Below are 8,351 nucleotides of genomic sequence, written 5' to 3'. Positions count from 1 at the left end.
GTGAATTCCAAAGGAAAGGTATTGATGCATCTCTAACCGAATGCACTTATTGATGGATTTACCAACGGACTATGAAAAAATCTAAAGGGTAATTAAAACAAATTGGTGTGAAATTCAAAATTTACCAATGAATTTTCAAAACATCACTGATGGAATAATTAAAGTTAATGTTATTTAAATGTTCATCGATGATTTCATTGGGAAAATTATGCTATAAATCCCAGCGACTGCCCCTTCAGTTCATTTTTTCTTTGCTTCATTTGTTCATTCTCTCCTTTTTATTTTTGTCTTCTCATTTCCTTCAAAAGTATTGTTTGTTGCTTATAATCTCTAGTTATATCTTCAACAAATTAAAAGGTATGTATTTCCATTTAATTTGCTTAATGATTTTTTTTTATTTTCTTTCTTTTAGTTATTGTTGTTTTTGTTGTGTTTTTTGTTTTTTTTTTTTAATAATGTAGATAAAGTCTTGAAATAAACATATTATTAAGGTAAGTATTTTTCATTCCTAAAGTCTATAGTTTTTTTTTTTAGTTTTTTGAATATATTTTATTGTTTGTATTGCCATAATAATTGAATACTTTGTTGAATTTTAATTTTTATTGTTGAATAGACCTTGTAATTAGTAATTGAATATATAGGAATGAATTTAATTATTTTGTCTCAATTTTAATCTATTATTGCATGATATGTGTTTAATTATTTTCATTAATTTTAATTATTATTTGTATAGATGTTAGTTTATATACAAGATTTTTGAATGGGGTCAATTGGTTGTGGTTATTGTTTTTAATAATCAAATTTAATTATGTGATTATTTGTATAAAATTAAGTAGATGCGTAGAACGAAATCAATAGCTCATCACTTACATATGGTCGCAACTAGTTCTTCTACTAATGAGGATGACATGTCTTTCTGTGCCAATCAAGAAGAGGCGCCTCAATGACTTACGCTGCTGCCTTTTCTAGTGCAGTTTTACAGTGCAGGGGCAATGTGCCTTCACAATAGAATCAATTCACCCCTTATGTGCCAATCAAGAAGAGGCGCCTCAGTGACTTACGATGCTGCCTTTTCTAGTGCAGTTTTACAGCGCAGAGGCGATGTGCCTTCACAATAGAATCAATTCACCCACAAGTATGAGACACATTGGAAGGACGACCTTTCAATGTAAGTTTGTTTTGATTTAAGTTTTTTTTTCAATTATAACATAATTTATGAATAACTAATCAATATTTTATTAATTTAATTTTTTTCAATTCCACAAACATTAAGGCCGCCCGAGTAATATCATCGATGTTTAAATCGTTGATGAAGATTTCATTATTTTAATGGAGTTGAGTTTCCAAACATCCTGATGAACATTTCAAATTGATGCATTGTTTGACAAATTTGAGGTTGGTGTTAATTTCTAATTTTAGCTTATTTTTAACAAATTATTATTATTATTGTAAATAAATTATTATTTTTATTTTAAATAAATTATTCATACACAACACAAATTCAAGTGAGACAACGCACATGACAATGTTGTAAGGGTGTGGTAAAATCACGCAGCAACTAGGTAACATAGAAAACAATACGCTAATTTTTTTTTTAAGAAATTACGTTTTAAAATCTAATTTGTCATTATAAAAGTAGGTTGCGTGATTTTTGGTATAAGCACAAAAAAAAAACAAAAAAAAACACACACACAAGAGATAACGGTCTCCAAGGCTGGAATGACGTGGCGGCTTAAAGGGATTTCAAACTGCTATACATCTCTGGAGATATATAACTGCAATATATTGAATACGTGACGTTTGAGCAGTTCACAAGATGCTCACAATCTGGTACTGGCAACCGAAACCAGTAAAATCATGGTTTAGTGACAACGCATACCAGCGACTCCATTCTATTTGCTGTGCATGCGAAACAGATAATAAGATGAATTTAAATGAAATATATCAATAATTAATTTGTTATTACTTAATTTTTTTTTTTGACAGGCTATGTCTCTTGGGCATGAGTCAAGCTCAATAGAGTTGTTTGTAGAGACGCACATGCGGAGTGAAGACCGCTAAAAGAGGTTGCAAAAGTTCGTTGACAATCGTGCTCAACATTTTGTGGTATGCTTGTTCAACCATTTTATCTTGTAAGTTATTATTTTTATTGAATTGAATTTGATGATTTATTTTTTTTTATTTTCAAGAGACCTATAATAATCGGTTGAGGGAGAGATATGGGGACGATCCTTTGATCCATCCGGATTTTGATCCGGATTTATGGATAGAGATAAGATACTTGATAAAAAACGGGTGTATAAGCTCTCCAACACTTCAGTCGAGAACTTGCGGTGGCCCGTAGTGTCTCAACCGTTGGGAGCTTTCAATTAATATCGAGCACCCAGTCTAAGGAGTTCATTGTCTTGAAACAACAATACGTTCAACTCTAATCAGATTATCAATAACTTCACCAAATGATCATAAAAATTAGATCAAAGATGGGTGATGATACGTGTACGTCTCCTTTTTGGCCAATTCGTCACGAGAACGACTAGCCTCCACCACCACCTCCTCCTCCTCTCGTTCCGCCAATTTTCTAGTTCAATTGTTTTTGGAAACACGTTAATTTGTTATGACTATTTGGATGAATATTATTTAACTTTATTTTTATATTTTTGATGTTTAATAAAATTTTATTTGCACAATTGGTTTTTTTACTATTAATTTATATAATTTTATATTATTTATTCTAAATATTTAAAAAAAATTAAAAAACCCCACCAACAGATTTACATATGGAATGTCTTTGTCAGTATTTATAGAGAGTTGAAAAATATTTACTAAAAATATCACAATCACCAACGTCTTCACTGACGGATAAAATCTGTTGGTATTTTACTGAGAGTTGAAAAATATTTACTAGAACTGCCACAATCACCAATGTCTTCATAGACGGATAAAGTCTGTCAGCATTGTACCAAGAGTTGAAAAATATTTTCTGAATATGCCACTATCATCGATGGAATATATCCGTTGGTATATTTCTAACGGGAAATCTTTTTTGGCGCACATTTTCTGTTTGTAAAACCATTAGTAATTTTTTTTTCCGACAAACTTACTGATAAAATTGGGATTACTGATGAAAGACATACCTACAAACACTTTCATAGGTGATTTAGTCGGTAAAAAATTTACCGACGAAGTCTAAATCTCACACCGACAGATTCAGTCCGTCAGTAAAACTATGAAATCTAGTAGTGTTCCATATAGGGTATTTTTAGTCTAATGTCTCATTTCATGGGTTTAAAATGTTAATTTGAATTAAAAAAACTTTATAATTCTCTTTATTTTTTTATTAGGTTATTTTAATTTCATAATATGGGCAATGAGTTTTACAAGATATTCTAGGTTGGCTCGATCATGATTAATTATTGGAGTTACAGGTTTGTTATATTAGCTTAGGTTTACAAAAACTATGAGTTTTTTTTTGTGAAAAGAGAGCAATAAGACACTTATTATGAGAGAGTGGGAAAATCACAGTGTAATAAAGTAAATTTAAATTAATTAATATTATATTATTGCAAACTTATATTCTTCTATTTTCTTACCTAATTTCTGTATAATAAATCTATATACTAGGTTGCATTATTTTTTGTATAATACCCACAAACAAGAAATGAAAAGGGTTACGTTGAATTATGACATAGAGATGTGAAAAAGTTATAAACTAAAGTATGTCACGTACCATAATTGGATAATGTATCTTGAATTTGTGTGACATTATAAAGTTTTACAAAGTGCTCAAGCTCTGGTAAACAAAATAAAAATTGAAAAAAAACTTGTGATTCAATGAGCAAGTACATCAAATGAGCAATTTCATAGTTAAATTTTTCAACTATGAAAACTCATAGGTTTGCATAATCTATTAGCATCATATATTTATTTTTAAATTTGTTAAAGTTAATTTTTGAAGATGTGATCATAACAAATAACATAAAAAAATTAAAATCGTTTGATGCATGGAACTGCCTTTCAGTGAACGATTGCATTGGGAATTCCACTGGGATTTTCATGTTTATTTTAAAACTTTTGATAAAGTTTACAAAATATATAGGAACTTGGTAATGAAATTGTTAACAAAATATTTTGTTGGAAAAATCAATGCCAATGAAAAATAGATGGTAAAATTTGGGTTTTTTAGATTTTGTTGGTATTATAAATTGCTGATGGAATTAAAAAAACCTTATAAAATATTTTTCGGTGATAATATTTTGTTGGCAATTCTATCAGGTTTTTATTTTTATTTTTTAATGGCTAACAGAATCCATTCTATATTTCATCCTCATTTTTTTAACTTCGATGGTTGTGATTGGAAGGAGAGAATGATGGAAAGAGGGAGTTGAAAAATAAAGAAAGGCAGTGGTGCTGCTTTCAAGAATAACGAAACAGTGAATTGTGAAGGTCTTAGGAGTTTCGGAGGGAAATTATATTTTGCAAAAAATATATATTTATAATTTTTTTTCATTTGGAGGAGATTTTTTGTTTGGGGAAACGAAATATTGAATAAGTTTTCGAGGATTTTTTTAAATTAAACAAAATCTCATACATGAATTGATTTTTTTATTAATATTAAAATTATTTTTAAAAAAACATTTCAGAAATAAGTTTTATAGAAATTGTCTTTTCTAAATATTTCTTAATAAAAATTAAATTCCAATTGAAATTTTAAAAGTATATATATATATATATATATATACATATATAATTTCCTACAAAGAGTGATTACAAATATTTAATTTATAATTGCATTATTAAGCTGAAGAATGAAAATAGTAAAATTAATTTCCGCTAAAATTAAAATTAAGCTGAATAATGAAATAATTAAAATAATTCAAAATTCCACAAGAAACATAATAAATAATAAAAATTAAGCAGAAAACACCTCAAATATTTCCGCTAAAAATCACCAAAGGAAAGACTTTTGTGGATATATAATTTTTGTCAGAATACATTATTTTTCTTACAGTGTATATTATTAAAAGGTAATAGGTAAAGAGACCCGCTTAAGTTTTGGTTAAATATTGTTGACCTTTTAATTTTATGATTTTGGCTATCGAATTATTAGGTCGTGACATGCACGCGCCCTGTTAGAGTTTCTTAATCTTTCTTAAATCCTGTTAATTAGAACATGACGTACATGTGACAGAAATTAAATTGGAGGGGAGGGTGTTTGATAGCGGGTTTTTTTTTAAGTTATTTTTTAATTTAATATTAAAAAATAAAAAAAATTAATTTTAATAAAAAATAAAAAAATCTTAAAATAGCTCCATAAAACACTCTCATGCAAGCGTTGTATTATTAATTCGAATATTTGAAATAAAAAAAATTAAAAGATGAAGAGTGAATTTGGCAAGGGATCTCTCCAGAGACATGCCTTGATGTACATGGTCAAAACATATGAAATGGTGTTTGCATGCTTTAGGTTTTGGCTCAATTATGGAAGGTCATTTATATGCTCTAGGCAACCCTATGCTAGCATGAAAGCACCTTGTTGCCAAACTCACTGCAACGAAGTTAGGTGGGGTTTGGCAGCGTTACCGTGGATGAATTTTAATTGAACCACAACCATTTGTATTTAGTTAGGGTTGAAATTATATTTTATTTTGATAAACTCATATAGGGTGAGAAAAATATTGATAAAAATTAAATAAAAAATAAAAAAAATCAAATTAACTAATTAAAAAATCACAAAATATTTCCGGTTTAATTTTAGTTTTCAAAGTCTAAAATCAATTGACTGAACAGATTCAGCCCGGTTCAATTAAGCTAGCATTTAAAAAAAAAGAAGAGTATAAATAGCATAGTTTCTTGTAACACTAAACTTAAATCAAGATTCTTAGTCGTCCTCTTTCCCTACTGTCTGGTTCTCACCTTTTAAATCTATCTTCTTCTTCTTTATGCTCCATAATTATTAGATTGTTCTAGAAAGTAAAGACTCGGAACGAGAAACTAAAAAAAAAAAAGGTATCCGAACTGATTCTAAAAAGAGAAATGTGGAGAGAGAACTTAATTAGCTAAAAAAAAAAAAATGACTTCCCCTTGTAAAGAAGATAAAGATAGATGATGAGGATTTATGTAAATTTTTTGCAATTAGTTTTCTTTGATTCTAATAAAAATGATTTGATAGTTTTACATTTTAATAACTTTTGATTTTCTCTGTTTTTTTTTTTTTACAATCAAACTACTTCTTTTCTTACATTTCCTTTTATTTTGTGTATTTTTTGGTTAGGTTTAACTTTTAGGTAAGGATCTATAAAAAAGAAAATTAAAGTTGATTTTTTTAGAAAATGAAAGTATAAAAATAAAAGTTCTGAAAAATATGATCAATTAAAAATCCAAAAACACTCAACTAAAATAATTTGAACCGGTTTTGGAAAGAGAAAAAACCAAATTGAAATGAATCAAAATTAATTGATTTGAATTAATTTATGATTTAGTTTCAGTTCAAAAACTTTTTTAAAAATTAATTTTAGTTTGAATAAAAACAAGACAAACTAGCTTTCAAAGCCAACTTCTTATCTCATTTTTCTAATCCACTGACAAACGCATAAAGAGATTAATAGGAAAAAAAACCGATAAAATAACAAACTTTTCAAATAACTATTTATCTTGTATCACTCTATAATGGCTCATCACCTCAGTATATATATATTTTTAATTATTTTATTTTTAAATTTTAATTTAAAAATTATTTTTTATTAAATATATTAAATTATTTTTTATTTATTTTAAAATTTTTTTATAATTTTAACCAAACACGTATTTTATAAAATAATTTGATTAAAAATGTTTTTTATAAAATAATTTTTTTAATCTATAATTACAAAAGCTATGTCAAATATACTTTGTGTAGTTGCATTATTGGTTAACGTAAATTTAGATCCTCGTGAGAGAATATGAGACTGAAACATAAGCTTCCCGATGCTAAAAGTTTTTAATTTTAATCATTCTTAAAAATATAGAAAGTAGGAATAAAAATAATAAACAAATTATTTGCCTTTTGAAGTGGACTGCTTTCTTCACGTCAATTCGATTTCAAAGCACAAGAAGCCTTTGAAGCCAAACCTCCGTATTTGTGTGTCTCTCTAAGTTGCTTTGCAGCAATAAATATATTTTTTACAAACCATCATACTTCGAATACCAATTTATAGTAGTAGAATTCGAAGAACTTTAAACCTTGAGTTATTAAGAAAGTTTTTGTTTCAAATAAAATATTTTATTGAAAAACAAAATAGTATACGGATTAGAGTTACTAGTTGCTTTGTAAACACTGGCTAGAATTCTTTCAAGTTAATAAAATATAAAAAATTTAACCTGGTAATAAAATAGATTAAATAAAAAAAATACTTAATTAAGATTAAAAAAGGATGAAATTACTGATATGAACATAACACTAAATCATTAGAAAAAAAACTTCATAATATATACAACCAAGAGAGGTCATTGTATAAATACAAAAAAGAGAGGGTCAAGGTGTAGTTAAAAGGATGGCATTATAAATTATAATTATCAGACCTGATCCAGAGGTTTATCCGGCTAAAAAGTCAGGTCCTGAGTTATACGGGTTGACCCGGGTTAACTTGAATCAACTTAAAAAAATTAAAAAAAAAAAATTTATATTTTATATGAAAAAATTAAAAAACAATCCATGCAAATATAAGTTATACATATTATAAATAATGAAGGTTAAAAGATTATTTCAAAAAGTTTTTTTATCCCATATTGAAAGGATATTAAATTAGTATGTTATTATTTTAAGTTAACGTATTTAAACCAAAAATATTTTTTATCATACATTGAAAAAACATAACTTTTTTCTTATTAATATAGAGTATATATACTAAAGGGTTTCAAATCTCATATTGAAAAGTTAATTTTTCTTTCTTATGACTATAAAGTATATATACTAAAGAGTTTCAAATTTTACATTGAAAAAATAAAATATTTTTCTAGTATTTATATAGTGAATTTTGAAAATGATTAATAACCAACTAAAAAATATAAAAAAAGGTTCTCTAACTAGAAAAAAACATATTTGAAAAAAAAAAATTTCAATCGGGTTTTGTTAGATCACCTGGATCACAAGTCAACCCGGTAGGTCAACCAGATTTTGCTGGGTTTTTGTTCATTCCGGTCTTTTACCTTACCTCTACCGATCTAGCCATTAGGTTGACCAGGTCTTGGATCAACTTGTCGAGTTGGTCTAGCTGTTTTGAGAAATAGCTAGATTGATTTAAAAAATGGTTGGACTATTTCTCAAAATTATCAAACTATTTTAGCTATTGTTTAGTTTTAATTTGATTTTATAT

Source organism: Populus euphratica, unplaced genomic scaffold (genome assembly GCF_000495115.2).
Source record: "Populus euphratica unplaced genomic scaffold, PopEup_1.0 scaffold461.1, whole genome shotgun sequence".
NCBI classification, from domain to species: Eukaryota; Viridiplantae; Streptophyta; class Magnoliopsida; order Malpighiales; family Salicaceae; genus Populus; species Populus euphratica.
Note: the sequence above shows the minus strand (reverse complement) of the source record.